Genomic DNA, 17,304 nt, shown 5'->3' with positions numbered 1-17,304 from the left:
TTCGTATGATTATGCCTGACGATCCCCTACGGAAGGGAAACGTGGACAAGTGTGTGTAGCTTAATCGTCATATAATTACAGACGAAAATATCTCGGTATACTCAAGCATAAGTTTCTGTTGAAGTAAATGCCGAGAATTGTTACAAAAATATTATATTTTATACAAGTTTATGTAAATAGGTGAAATAATTATACAGGGTGACCCCCGCCCCAAAAAAATAAACGGAGGCCATCTAGAACATATGTTGTAGAACGGAGAAAAAAAGGCCAAAGCCCTAGTGTTTCGATGTGATATTGTGAATATAATAAACTAGTTATGACCAAAGCCTCATTTCATTCGGACAAAACAGTGAGAAACGCGGCCTTATTAGAGCTAGGGTCCGTTTATTTGGTCACCCTGCACATATGTGTGTGTGTGAATATATATATATATATATATATATATATATATATATATATATATACACATATACATATAGCATGCATCTTTAGATTCTCGCTCAATTTACCAACATTTACAATACAGAATTGTTTCATCTCCCATTTAATACAAAACATCGTTAATAATATAACAATGTTCACGTTGCGAAATCAATTTTATATTTTTTAATTTTTGAAGCTACAGTAAAACTTAAGAATTACAATTTATATTGTGTCCGATAGAACTTGTATTCATTATTTAAAATGCTTAATAACGGTATGTTGAGACTAATTCTTGTATAACTAGATGTTAAATGTTAACGTCTTTCCTGGAACAGTGTGAAAACGTACTTCCCATGTACAACAGCCTTTAATTCTCTTCTATTTTCCAGACGGTGCATCATAAACGTTTTTGATACCTATTGTGCTTGTATTATTTTTTAAGAATTAACAGAAATAAGATCAAAGAATGAAATCGATGATTACAAAAAAGGTATAATTATGCAGCAACTTTCTGTTAATTTGTACGAACGTTTATTTACACACACAGACATAAACCAAAACTTTTCTTAAATCACATAAATAGGTTAGCCGATATATTTGTAAATAAACAAAGCAAATGCCAGATACGAAACTAACCTAGAATCGCAACAATATAACGTTGTTGATTAGTCTGGTTTAGAAAAAATAATTTAAATTAAATAAAGAAATAAAGAAATTTAATTTAAGAACTCAATGAATATTATAAATAAAACAAATAAGCATGGGTAATTAGTGGTATGATAATTTGTTTGATTTTTTTAATGGAGATACGAAAATAGGTAAATATATAAATCTTTAAAAAATACTTTGCAATGATAAGATATTGTCGATATTTCCTACCGACGAGTGTGGGGGGGGGAGAAAAGACGTTTAGCTTGCAACGAAAAATTACCTCGTTGCTTACAAGCAAACGTATTCTTGTTAATATAACGCGTCGTACCGGTCTGATAGATCTCTAACAAAGACAAGAACAAACTACAACAACAACAAGCCTACAAAGGTGACTCTTTTTATAGTCTCAATCTCTCGTTCAGCGAGATTGAAACGAAACTAGGATGTCTATTTAAGCTATGAGGAATAGACATCCTATTTTCTTCATTAACAAACACCAGGCCGGGCCGTTCACAGCCATGAGTGTCTTTCCCTTCCCACCGAGCCACCCTCGGTAAGTCAATCAATTTAATTATCACAATATACGTAAAATATGTTCACTTGTTTTCTTTTCCTTATAAGGGAAATGGTTTCCATAATGTTTTATTGGTAAAGTGTTTTTTTATTCAATAAGTCTGAAGAAAGGCTGTTCTTGTAAAAATTTTCCAAATACATAATATTTGAATTTGTATGAATAGTCTTGAAACATTTGTAACTAACGACGAAATACACTATTTGTTGTTACCAACCCATTTTTGATGTCTTGGTGTTTACTAAAACAATATATATATATATATATATATATATATATATATATATATATATATATATATATATATATACATCCACATATTATTATTATTATTATTATTATTGTTTTTATTATTATTATTTTAGACGTATTTTAAAATTGTATGCGTCTATTCAAATCGCATGTTTTACAATGTGACTGATATTTATGAAACGTGACAGATCAACATTCTAAGACTCGCATAAGATGAGAGCCATCAGCTAAGCAAGAAATGATGTTGTGACAATGAAGTCCCGAGGGTTGAAAATGATGGACATTTGCAGGCAATTTATAATGAGGAAATATGTTTGTGTACTGCGAATTTTGCTTCTGTTGATTAGGCATGGAAAGACCAGAAAAGGGGAAAAACTGGCGGCCAAATAATGACAGCGAAAACGAAATTTTGTAAATTGTGAACATGACCAAAAGGACACTATGGCGAAATTAACGAATGCAAAAAGAACTAAATAGAAGAAAATGAAGAATAAAAAGTATGAATTAAAAAATAAAGACGAAAAGTATTAATAAAATTATAAAATACAATCAAAACATTCTTATATTTTAGGATGGATGATGGGTGTTTTTATTATGAGGAGTAATCAGACTGTTGGGTTCCCTAACTGCCAGAAAGCTTCCTACTCTAATAGTGTTTTCCCTGGAAGAGTTAGACTTTGGAATTCTTCCTAGTATCTGCTACTCTAATTGTACGGCTATGTAGAAGTTTAAATTTAACATAAACTACCATCTTACTAGTCTTTTCTAGCTCTTAATTAGTAGCTTCTTATGTCCAAGTGGCGATATGCCTTGTGAGGAGGTGAACATAAGTAATAAACAATGCTTGCGTGATATTTATACAACGTTTCAGTCGATATAATTTCTTACCTTCTTCAGGTGTATGAGTCGCCATGATAAGTAAAGGAAAGGGGTAAAATTTAGTTCTACATTTCAGAGGTGCTGTAGTTATGGCAGACTAAAAAGTAAACTGACAAAAGAAAATAATAAAGTAAATGGGAATATCAAGCTTGGAGAATATTTTTAGGGAAGATTTTTTTTTAATTGCACTTTTAACAAATCGATTAAAGTTTAACAAATATTAAGTTCTTAAAGAGCTAAAATTAAGGAAACAAAATGTGCCGAGGAGATTTAAGCAGAAAAAAATGGTAAGAAATAAAAGATTAGAATAAGGAATAAAAATAACGACACTACTAAAAGAGCGTATGACATACAGTGGACGAACATAAACTTAAAACAATAAAAATAATAAAAGGTACGCGACATTAAACAAAATAATCTATAATATAAATCTCACCTGTCTGTTTTAATGTATGTATGTATGTATATATGTCTCGCGAAAACTTTCGACAGAGGCGACAGGTCCTTACAAGATCAGTATCATTTTGAAGCTCCACGTCTCGGACGATAAATATCGAAAAATTGGCAGAAAATACTAATTCATTCACTTTAATCCCGGCCGTTTTTTACAAGAGGGTGTCGATTTTAAAAAAAAACTTTTTGCTGAATTTTAGCAATTCATTTTCACTGTTACATAAACTTAAGTTAATTTCTACGCTTTTGATTTCCGGTCGCATCATGAAGACATTGGCTAAGACGTCAGATTTTCTTTCACTTTCTTTTCTACGTCACGGGTTCGAGCGGGCTTCCCTAATACCACCTTTTTTTACACCCCTCTTCACCTTGGCTGCCTACTGTTCTCTCACCACGCTACTCCCATTTTAACACTTCTCTCCACATTCATGGGTTCGAGCCTGACTCCCTGCTTTCTATTACTTTTTTTCTCAACACACACTTCCAAACACCCGGGCAACGCCAGGCAACCAGGTTAGCCTATTGTATAAATGCCAATTGTATATATGCTTGCTTTTATCCAGCTAAATATAGATAGACTACAAAACAAAGACTCACATAATTTGTATATTCTTTATCAGTATTACACTGTATAAATACAATTTTAATTCTAGTAACATTATCCATTATTCACCTTACACTTGCAGAGCTGTCAAAAGTGTACGGTCGGTTTTTATGCATCTCATGTACTTTAGAAGAATAAATGATTTTTCAAGAGTTTTCTCCTTTTAGGTTGACTCATACAGTACATGTTGTATAAACAAAAGTGTTTTCTGAGTGTATGTCATGAAAGAGTAAGAAGGTGAACAGAAGAAAAGGGGGTGTGGTGGGCATGAAAGCAGGAGTAACGTGTGATGTTAAGAAAAAGAGAAGAGTAATTAATAAGGCTATGACAACAGCATATTTTTATCTTTGTTTTGACTCTCGAGTAAACATCCGACACAGTTAAGCACAATTAATCAACCGAGAACCACATCACTCTACATAAAAACATATAAGATATCAATATATATATATATATATATATATATATATATATATATATATATATATATATATATATATATATATATATATATATATATATGAGAATCAAAACAAGGAAAGCAATATGCTCTGGTCATAGACCTAGTAATAAAATAGAAGTTTAAATCGAAATACAACACAGAATGTCGGGTAGCACTGCTAGTAATAAATTAAATAACCGATAAAGCATTAGTTTAATAGAATGAAACCATTAGAAGTAAAAAAATAAATGAAAATAAAAGAAAATTATTAAATAAAAAAAAGAAAGTAAAATAAGACATATTACAATAATTATATCGGAAATTAACATGGGGCAAAAATGAAAAAAAATACGATGAAATAACCGAATAAATTAATAAAAAATGAATAGAGCATAAAAAATAAAATAAGAATGAATAATAAAATAACAATAGACAATAAAATAAGAATTAACAATAAAATAAAAATGAAAAAATAAGAATGAAAAAAAAATAAAAATGGAAAATAAAATAAGAATGAAAAATAAAATAAGAATGAAGAATAAAATAAGTATGAAAAATAAAATAAAAATGAAAAAATAAGATTGAAAAATAAAATAAGAATGAGAAATAAAATAAAAATGAAAAAATAAGAATGAAAAAATTAAATAAGAATGAGAAATAAAATAAGAATGAAAAATAAAATAAGAATGAAAAATTAAATAAGAATGAAAAATAAGAATGAAAAATAAAATAAGAATGAAAAATAAAATAAGAATTAACAATAAAATAAAAATGAAAAATAAAATAAGAATGAAAAATAAAATAAGAATGAAAAATGAAATAAGAATAAAAAATAAGAATGAACAATAAAATAATAATGAAAAATAAAATAAAAATGAAAAAATAAGAATGAAAAATTAAATAAGAATGAAAAATAAAATTAGACTGAAAAATAAAATAAGAATGAAAAATTAAATAAGAATGAAAAATAAGAATGAAAAATAAAATAAGAATGAATAATAAAATGAGAATGAAAAATAAAATAAGAATGAAAAAGAAAATAAGAAAAAAAAGGAACTAAAAATAAAAAATAAGAATCAACAATAAAATAAGAATGAAAAATTAAATAAGAATGAAAAATAAAATAAGAATGAAAAATAAAATAAAAATGAAAAATAAAATACAAATAAACAATAAAATAAGAATGAAAAATAAAATAAGAATGAAAAATAAAATGAGAATGAAAAATAAAATAAAAATGAAAAATACAATATGAATGAAAAATAAAACCAAAATGAAAAATAAAATAAGAATGCAAAATAAAATAAGAATGTAAAATAAAATAAGAATGAAAAATAAAATAACAATGAAAAATAAAAAAAATGAAAAATAAGATAAAAATGAAAAATAAAATATGCATGTAAAATAAAATAAAAATGAAAAATAAAAAAAATTAAAAATTAAATAAGAATGACAAATAAAATAAAAATGAAAAATAAAATAAAAATGAAAAATAAAATAAGAATGAAAAATAAAATAAAAATGAAAAATAAAATAAAAATGAAAAATAAAATAAAAATGAAAAATAAAATAAGAATGTAAAATAAAATAAAAATTAAAAATAAAATAAAAATGAAAAATAAAATAAGAATGAAAAATAATAAAAATGAAAATTAAAATGAAAATTAAAAATAAAATAAAAATGAAAAAAAAATAAGAATGAAAAATAAAATAAAAATTAAAAATAAAAAAGAATGAAATATAAAATAAGAATGAACAATAAAATAAGAATGAAAAATTAAATAAGAATGAAAAATAAAAAAAATAAAAATAAAATAAGAATGAAAAATAAAATAAGAATGAAAAATAAAATAAGAATGAAAAATAAAATTAGACTGAAAAATAAAATAAGAATGTAAAATAAAATAAGAATTAAATATAAAATAAAAATGGAAAATAAAATAAAAATGAAAAATAAAATAAGAATGAAATATAAAATAAGAATGAAAAATAAAATAAGAATGAAACATAAAATAAGAATGAAAAATAAAATTAGACTGAAAAATAAAATAAGAATGTAAAATAAAATAAGAATGAAATATAAAATAAGAATGAAAAATAAAATAAAAATGAAAAATTAAATAAGAATGAACAATAAAATAAGAATGAAAAATAAAATAAGAATGAAAAATAAAATAAAAATGAAAAATAAAATAAAAATTAAAAATAAAATAAGAATGAAAAGTAAAATAAGAATGTAAAATAAAATAAAAATGAAAAATAAAATAAAAATGAAAAATAAAATAAAAATGAAAAATAAAATAAAAATGAAAAATTAAATCAAAATGAAAAATAAAATAAGAATGAAAAATAAAATAAGAATGTTAAATAAAATAAAAATGAAAAATAAAATAAAAATGAAAAATAAAATAAGAATGAAAAATAATAAAAATGAAAAATAAAATGAAAATGAAAAATAAAATAAAAATGAAAAATAAAACAAGAATGAAAAATAAAATAAAAATGAAAAATAAAAAAGAATGAAATATAAAATAAGAATGAACAATACAATAAGAATGAAAAATTAAATAAGAATGAACAATAAAATAAGAATGAAAAATAAAATAAAAATAAAAATAAAATAAAAAAGAAAAATAATAATGAACAATAAAATAAGAATGAAAAAAAAATAAAAATGAAAAATAAAATAAAAATGAAAAATAAAATAAGAATGAAAAATAATAAAAATGAAAAATAAAATGAAAATGAAAAATAAAATAAAAATGAAAAATAAAATAAGAATGAAAAATAAAATAAAAATGAAAAATAAAAAAGAATGAAATATTAAATAAGAATGAAAAATAAAATAACAATGAAACATAAAATAAGAATGAAACATAAAATAAGAATGAAAAATAAAATAAGAATGAACAATAAAATAAAAATGAAAAATAAAGTAAGAATGAAACATAAAATAAGAATGAAACATAAAATAAGAATGAAAAATAAAATAAGAATGAACAATAAAATAAGAATGAAAAATAAAATAAGAATGAAATATAAAATAAGAATGAAAAATAAAATAAGAATGAAAAATAAAATAAGAATGAAACATAAAATAAGAATGAAATATAAAATAAGAATGAAAAATAAAATAAGAATGAACAATAAAATAAGAATGAAACATAAAATAAGAATGAAATATAAAATAAGAATGAAAAATAAAATAAGAATGAAAAATAAAATAAGAATGAAACATAAAATAAGAATGAAATATAAAATAAGAATGAAAAATAAAATAAGAATGAAAAATAAAATAAGAATGAAACATAAAATAAGAATGAAAAATAAAATAAGAATGAACAATAAAATAAGAATGAAAAATAAAATAAAAATGAACAATAAAATAAGAATGAAAAATAAAATAAGAATGTAAAATAAAATAAGAATGAAAAATAAAATAAGAATGAAAAATAAAATAAGAATGAAAAATAAAATAAGAATGAGAAATAAAATAAGAATGAAAAATTAAATAAGAATGAAAAATAAGAATGAACAAAAAAATAAGAATGAAAAATTAAATAAAAATGAAAATAAAATAAGAATGGAAAATAAAATAAGAATGAAAAATAAAATAAGAATGAAAAATAAAATAAGAATGAAAAATAAGAATGAACAATAAATTAAGAATGAAAAATAAAATAAAAATGAAAATAAAATAAGAATGAAAAATTAAATATGAATGAAAAATAAGAATGAACAATAAAATAAAAATGAAAAATAAAATAAAAATGAAAAATAAAATAAGAATGAAAAATAAAATAAGAATGAAAAATAAAATAAGAATGAAAAATTAGAATGAACAATAAATTAAGAATGAAAAATAAAATAAAAATGAAAATAAAATAAGAATGAAACATTAAATATGAATGAAAAATAAGAATGAACAATAAAATAAAAATGAAAAATAAAATAAAAATGAAAAATAAAATAAGAATGAAAAATAAAATAAGAATGAAAAATAAAATAAGAATGTAAAATAAAATAGTATCTTGAAGAAAAATTTGAAAAGGGCACGAAACATAGCAGTTAATAGCTAATACAATTTAAATTAAAGAAACATGTAAAAATATTATTAAAGTGGCTCTAAAATAATTAGATTGGTGGAAAAATGTAAAATATATAAACAGATATAAACTAAATGGAAAATGAACAAAATAACGACAAAATCGACACAAAGTACAGAACAATGGAAAGACCAAATGCATATATAAAAACGAAATAAATAAATTAAAAAAAAAACAGAATAGGTTTTAAATATAAGAAAAAAAAAACAGAATAGGTTGAAAATATAAGAAAAGATAAAAAAGAAATATTAGAATATTATAAGAATTAAAACAATAATTTAGGTTAATTTAAGAAAATTCACATGATATTATTTAGAACAATAATGGCAGGTCAAAACAAAAAGAGCAATGATAAAATTGACAAATAAATCAAAAGAGTATGAACAATGTTTGGAAAATAAGAAAACAATCAAGAAAAAACAATAATAACAACAAATAATCAAGAAAAAGTAAATTTAAAGAACGACTGACAACATAAAGAATAAATGAGTAAATAAACGAAAAACACTTAAAAATAAGAAAATAAAAAAATAAAATTAAAATTCAGGATGAATTTTTTTTTGTATATTACGTAATAAAACATAAAATCCAAGGGAAAACTCAAAATTATTGAAGCAATGACACAATTGTAAAAAATGTAATAAAATATAAGACAATAAAAAATAACGAAACTATAAACATTGATTGAAATGTATCAAATATGAAAATAACAAGTAAACATATAAACAAGTAAATAAAGTAAAAAAGAATTAGAGTCAGAAATAAATTTTAAAAAAAAGTCTAAACAGCAGAAAGTTAAACTGGTTTGCAATGTTCTAAAACAAAACCAAATGTAGTGAGTTTAGTTTAGCATTATTTTCATTATTACGATTTTATTCCAAACATTCATTTCACATTTTAAACCGTCAGTTGTATAAGTATTAACGCAAGTTTACCTTGATAAAGTTTAACGTTCGAACCGTTTGCTTTGTGTGTAAAACCGAGTGCTCTTATGAAACACATTATCATACCGATATCACGTTTTTTAAAATTTCTTTCATGTTGTTTTACCATAAAAGGTTTCTCGTTTGGAGTTAAAGCCGAGGAGTCCAGTGAGAATATGCTTTACCGCTAGCACAATATGTATTACTGACATATTAGTTTTACTTTTATTTTTAATTTCACTGAGAAGGAACGCATTGTTTATGTGTGACCTATATGAAATCTGAATAATATCATTTTCTCTGATCGTTTTCTACTATTGTTTTTATTCTATCAGAACTGTTTCGGTTCCAAGTAATTCGGCACGTGCATTATGATTTCAGGAATGTTCTCTTTGTTGTATAGTGCGTTATTTAGAGTTTTTTTATGTTCAGGTTTATATATATATGATTTTAAACTTGTTTTCACGAGTTATGATAAGAATAGGCCAAAGATAGAAGAAAACAAAGAGTGGTGCAGGAATTAGAAACCATGATGAATAGTGAGATAGAACGAAGCTCAATGTAAAATTAATAGCAGAATCCATGAATATGTATCTGATTTCTACAAATAGATTTAGGAATAAAAACAATGTCTAAATTCGAAATATCCACTTCTGATCATTTCCCTTTTGTTTAAAGAAAATCTGAAACCAAGAATAAACTAATAATTAAAATTCACCATCATTGTATTGCCTTATTGTTTTACAGATGATTTCTGAATTTAATCTTTTACCGGAAGCTGCATGCTTTTTCGTATTTTTTTTTCTTTTTAGAATGCGTGATTTGAGCAGCCATTTTGAAGTTGCTATACACCAGTACATGCATATGCGTATCGTTGTGCCATTGCTTGGTGATGAGTGTGTCGCGTGCATGGGCCTTTGCTTTGGGAGTTAATGAGATGACTTCTGTTCGGCATGCCATGTATCGAACACCCATTTTAAATAAAATAATGTCTCCATTTTCTCCAAAAGCTCATGCGTATAAAAAACGACTCATCTAATTAAATGTCTTGCTCATCTACCACCACTGCAGGAGGGGAAATTTACCTCGTTATAACATTATAACTTACGGGGTTAGCAGCAAATTGGCTAACACTCCAAAAATTATAAGAGAGCCTTATGCAACCAGCTATCCCCAAATAGTTGAATGACCATAGACTTTCGGCAAGTTGTTGACGACACAGACTGAAAACCTGGTTCCTTAGAATTGGAGCCGAGTTACTTTTACAAAAACAATATCATTAAACCTGTACATGGCCTTGCATATAATTTCCCGTGGTTGAAGTAAAAAAATATCTTCTTACTAGCGAACAAAATATAGTGCAAAAATATACGAGGTTTACTTCCGTTTCACGTTATCCCCTTCCTTGTTTTGCCGATTAGCGACACCAGAGTGACACATTATGTCGAGTTAATTGATGCTATATATTTCATTTAAGAGGAGATTTTTTACCGTCAAAAGAAAACAATCAAGTGTAGTAGCCGGACAGATGCAACAGTTTCGTCTTTGCCTAAGAACCAAAGAATAAAGTAACTCATGTGTTCATTTCATGTATACGTATGAACCGCGCAAACGATTATATATATATTTGATTTCAAACAGTTCTATTTTAGCAATGTATTTATGGATGTGTTTGCTTCAGTCCATTTCAGATCAGAGGGGAAATGAACAACTATAGCTAAACAAGGATAAATTACTGAATGTCTTGTTTCGGTTCACGTTAATGCTTCAATTGTTTAATGATGTTATTTCTTCTATCCCTTCAGAAAGAGACAGCATGTACTGTGATAGATTATCATAATTATCTATTAGTGAAGATTATGCAATAAGAAATAACCACGTATTGTTTTGTAGTTCTTTTTTTTTTGTTAACATTGGTTCAGCAATCCACTAAGGAATCGTTACGAAATAAATTAAATTGGGAAAACGGCATGAGAATAACATATCCAAATAAGGAAGCCATGAGCACAAATAAAGAACCCGAAGAAATAAAACCGAAATATAGAATGCAGATAAAATGGAATAATTAAAATAGAGAACTGACGGATAGTAGGAAATATAACATGAGAAAACAATACAGTTATTTGGGCACAAACGCGCACACATATATATGTATTTATACACATAATTAATATAATATACACATGATATATATATATATATATATATATATATATATATATATATATATGATATTAAAACTCTGTTGTTCTTGCTTGTTTGCTTGTTTGCTTGCGCACTATCATCCTCCCCCTCTTACTACTACTAATATGCCTCCCCTTCTTGCTACTACTATTACCTCTCCCTTTACAAATACTACTACTACTACTACTACTACTACGCCTCCTCTTCCTTATCCTACTATTACTACTACTGGTTGACATGTATTTTCCCTACTACTACTCTACTACTTCTCCTACTACTAATACTACTACTACTAATACTACTACTACTACTAATGAAGAAGAAGAGAATTAAAATAATGTATTTCCTCTCAGATCATGCCTAAACGCAAAGTTACAAGACCACAAGTGGCTGATAAAAATCCAAGCTGTGATGCAGGACCACTTATAATTCAATGGCTGTACTTTTTTTTTTAAGTAAACAATTATAAACAGAATGACTAATAGAAATCTATCTATATTCTTTTTTCATTTTAATATACTTTCATAGAAATGTTTCTGTTATGTCACAAAAAACTATTTTCTTTACGTCACAAGTGTCATGCTCATACATTAATTCCATAGCTAATATAACATACTGACACCTTAGGTGGTGTTTTGCAACTATTCTGTATTACAACTATACTGTCGCAATTTTCTCACAAATAAATCAACTTTGACCTGTTGACAACGTATTTTTTTTTACCATGTAGGTTTTCAGCAGCCTAATTTATTTATTTTTGTTGCGTTTTAAATTATCCAAAAAAAAATTGTTAATACTTTCTGCATTTTTTTTTACATCGTTCATTTCCGTATTACGTTTAAGTTATTTTAACGCAATTTTCTTACAAATAAATCTACTATTTTACAATGTATTGTTTTACTGTGTACGTTTTCAGACACCTACTTTTTAATTTTTTTTCACGTTTAAATTAAAAGACATTTCCAAATTTGAATGTAATTTTAAGTATTATGGTATCTCTTCAGTGCACATTTACCTATATATATGGCAAACAACTTAGAATTCAATTGCTGTAAGCTTTTTTTTTCAAGAATAAACAATCATAAACAGATTGACTCATAGAAATCTATCTATATTCTTTTTTCATTTTAATATACTTTCATAGAAATGTTTCTGCTATGTCACAATATATAAAAGTGCACGTGTCTGTGTATCTATGTATCTGCGTGTATGTGTGTCTGTGTACATTGCCATACATAATAACTCTGTCAATCTTTAGTCTACAGACTCGAAATTTGATATACAGGTTACTGAGATTTGGGAAAATCGATCTCATCGGTTGTTGGCCAGAAATTTGGCGATTAAGGGGTCAAAGTTAAACGATTTGACCTTTGAAAACTCTACCAAACTCCTCCGACAATTTTTAGTCTACGCAAGTCAAATTTTAGATATAGGTTCCTTAGAAATAGATCTAACTTAATAACTTGATTTGAGCCCAAAACAATAAATTTTAAGGGGTCAGATTAGGGTCAAAGTTAAAAAAGTTGACCTCTGTGGTCTCTTCCAACTTACTCAGACAATTTCTGGTCTAAGTATTTGAAATTTTACATAAAGGGTATTCAGAGATAGGGCAAGCTTGTTCATAAGTTTTGGTCGAAATTTTGTAGTTACCAATATATAAATGTAGGTATGTATGTCTGTTTGCATGTCTGCCTTAAACTCTCAATAGAGGGGACCGCTTTTACCAAGATCAGTATCGTTTTAAAAATCCATTTTTCATACGACAAATATCGAAAAATTGGCTAAAACCATTAATATCTTCCCCTTCAATTAGGCACTTTTCTACAGGGGGGGCACCTTTTTCGCCGATATTTTTTTTAAGTTATCCTCTCCTTTAGATTGTCTCGCCTAAATTTTAAAAAAATGTCGCTTCCGGTTTGGCGGTGGTCGTAACAGCATAAACGTTAGGATTTACCCCGTTCTTTTCCTCCTTTGCGGTACGGGTTCGAACCTGCCTTCCTACTACCATTTTTTTTGCTACATAATACACATCCAAACACCCGGGCAACGCCGGGCGCCCATGCTAGTATGATATAAAGCTGAATGTATGTGTGTGTATGTGTGTGTGCGTGCGTCTGGTCACGAATAGTCTCCTATATCGTTGACAATCACAGGAAACTGATCACATATAATGATAGAAGATGTATCGAGAAACAGGAATGAGTATGTTTGATCTGGCAGAACGGTGGTTCATTAAAATTCTGGTGTCTGCGTTCGCGCCTGGTCGACACAGTATGGAAATAAAAAATTTTAGAATAAAGAAATACGTTTACAAGTGTTTTTGATATAGATGTACATAATAATACTTTGATAAGTATTTTTTTTAACTTTAATAGGGATAATATAATAAAATTGTGGGGTCAGCGTTCGCGCCTGGCCTCCATAAAATAGAAATAGACACAAACTTTAATAAAGACTTTTCATATCTATCTGCGTAAGTATACTTTGATAATTATGTTTCAGTTTGAAGAAATATGGTATAATAAAATTATGGGGTGGTCGTTCGCGCCTGACGTCCATAGAATGGAAATATGTCACAAAGTTTAACAAGGTTTTTTTTTTAATATAGATCCACAGAATATTGTGATAAGTGTTTCAGTGTGAACAGGTAAGGCATAATAAATTATGGGGTTTATCGATTTTATTTTTACTTTCATCATATTTTGCTTTTGTGTTGATACCCCCAAATTCGAAGCTATCTCTTTACAACCCTTCCTTTTCATAAACTATCATAGTCCATTTTCTGTAGGCTGTTTATGAACCCAGTAAACGACAAGTACTTTTGCTAGTATATATATATATATATATATATATATATATATATATATATATATATATATATATTTGTATAGATAGACACATAGATGTAGCTTTTTGTATACATAGATTATAGGTTACATATGTGCATACATGTTTCAGTGGAATCTCAAATCAAAGATTCCACTTCATTAGACCAAGAAAGGAACGTTATTGAAACTATTTTTTTTGAATTGAGAATAAACTCGAACCTGTATGCACATATGCAACCAATTGTGCACTCTTTGATAATCACGCGGGTTTCATTGGATTTACATCCAGAAAACCAACCTATACAACTGTTATACATGCACATACGCAGACACAGACACACACACATACACATATATATTCATATATGTATATACTCATTTATGTATATATCTATTCATGTATGTATGTATGTATAGGAGTACTGTTGCCACATCTGGGCAGGAGCTGCTAAAAACAGCCTATCCTGCCTTGACATATTACAAAATAGACTTCGTGGTTTAGTGAGGGATGCCCTTTTCTCTTCCCTGCAACCTCTCTCCCACAGAAGAGACGTTGCGAGCCTGTCTTTGTTTTATCGTTATTTCCATGGCAAGTGCCCGTCTGGGCTCTAATTTCTCGCCCCCCTCATTAATCTTTCACGCGAAACACCCATCTGGCTGAAACTACTGTCAATAAGTTTCCTCACACTTTATCTGTGCCTAAAAGTAGATTCCATGAGCAGAGCTTCTTTCTCAGAAGTGCACGACTGTGGAACTCTCTTACGTTTGCCTGTTTCCCACCTGACTACAACTTGGATATCTTAAAGTCCAACATAAGCAAATTCCTGATAAACCGCCCCCTTAAATAAGACACTCTATCAAATCTCCAATACTAATGATTACTACAATAGGGCAGGTTGATTTTGGAACCAAGGTGAGGCAATGGCGATTATAGTTGGGGTTTGACATAGAAAAGACCTACAAGAAATATTTTTCTCCAAATCGTTATCTTTGCTTGAGGAAATGACTTTAAAAGTTGAAAAATTGAAGCGATTAAAAGTGTTTCGGTGAATTGTTAAGAACGTCCCGTCATCAAAACAATCAGTACCATTAAGAAAATGGAATCATTTTTAGAATATGTTTTAAACTACATTTTTAAATAAAATGAGTGAGGATAATGAATAAATGAAATAACTTTTTAACTTAAAAGGAAAAATGATCTTTTTTAAATAATAACGACCAAAGTTTGCTTTTTCATTTCAGGATCTTTTTTTGCGTGGAAACATTTTAGATTTCACCGTCGCAAAACACGCTCGTTATTAATATTGGAAATTAACGTTTGTTTATTATTTAATTTGAAAACATTACGATTTAAACTTAATTATTTCGAAAAGAAAAACAAAAAAGACTTGTTTAAAATATATATTATTATATTTCAAGTTTCTGCAGTCAATTTAAACATATTTTCTTCATCTTTTTTAATTTGTTTTTCTATTAGATTGGGGCAAAAATAATGACTTTTTTACGTTCAAATGAACGTCAAAAACATTATTTTTGCACCAACTTAATATTTCACATCAAATTCTTTGCATTTTTTATTAAAATATGGTAATACTCCAGTTTTATATTAAAAAATAGTCCATATAATTCTATTCTACGCATTTTTTACGAAATAAAACCACGTAAATTTTCAAGTTTTTCTACTTAATAAAAAATACTTTGCAGAAAATTAGTGTTAAATTTTAATTTCTTTTATTTTTAGGGAGAAATTGTTTTTAAGCAGTGTTTTTCTTCTAAAATTATAGTTTTAAAGTCAGATAGTTCACAAAGATAAATACGAGTAAATAAGGAAACTCATTTAAAGGTTTTCGTTATTTGTGCAACTATGTTATTGTGCTAAAATAACATTGTTATTTAGAAAGTAATTCTTAATATAGGAAGGAGGTTGTATTGTAACTATTCTGTACTTTCACCTAAAAAGTTAATAAACAAAAAGTTCATAAAAATTAAATTTAACTTGAAAATACTATTAAAAATTGCATAGTAACATAGATGCACACGCTCTGGTTTTTCAAACTCTAAAAACTAAACATTAGTTTAAAATGGCACAGCTACAGCAAGAATAAATCTCTTTATAGATAAATTCATGTTATCGAAGGAGGAGCTAAAATCTGCTAAAAATGTCTAAACTAAATAGTACTATGCCTCTGATTTGGTTTGTTCCTCTCTCTTTAATACATCTAATTCAACTCTACAATGTTTTTCATTATTTCTTATAACTAGCACTTATTTCTTACGTATGCAACTGGAAGATAGCCTAATGCAGTTTCCTTCAGTTATAATCCATTTATTTTACTTTTCAGATTAGAATGTCAGTAAAAGCACGACGTTCAGTTTTAACACGTGGTTCACAAAATTTGCTGGTCCACCTTGTCATTTGGATGAAACAAGTTCGCGACCAGTCATCCAGTTTAGTTATTTCCTCGAAAACAGTTACCCCACTTAAAACATAGTGCGATCTCTAAGTTAAGCTAAGAGTTAGGAAATAATTAGTATTCGGCAAACAGTCAATCCACAATTGCCCTTGTTAAGGTAACATTGTATAGGACAGAAGGTCAATATATTTTGCTATAAGAGGGCCAAACAGATTGACAGGAAATCTCTTGCAGTAATCCAAGTGAAAAGAATGAAGGAACAGCTAGACAGATTGTTTGATATATCTTCTTGTAACTGTAAACTTTCTGTCTTGAGATGTGGTGACTTTGCAGTTAAGTATGACTTTGCAGTAAAGTGCAAGACAGAAAATTGTCAAACAAGGCACTTGTCCTCCTAACAAGGAGGTAAAATTAATTCTATAGATTCACCTGCAATTATGTTTTTTTTTGTGGAAAATAAAATATATTGGTATTTATTATGTAATCTGGCTCTATCATTAAACATGCACATTTTCCAATTTTCAGGTTCCACTAGAAGAACTGCCATTTACAGCAATTTTTAAATTAATTGATG

The sequence above is a fragment of the Euprymna scolopes genome, chromosome 18, assembly GCF_053919585.1.
Source record: "Euprymna scolopes isolate OS-2025 chromosome 18, ASM5391958v1, whole genome shotgun sequence".
In the NCBI taxonomy this organism is placed as follows: domain Eukaryota; kingdom Metazoa; phylum Mollusca; class Cephalopoda; order Sepiida; family Sepiolidae; genus Euprymna; species Euprymna scolopes.
This window is presented reverse-complemented; position numbering follows the sequence as displayed.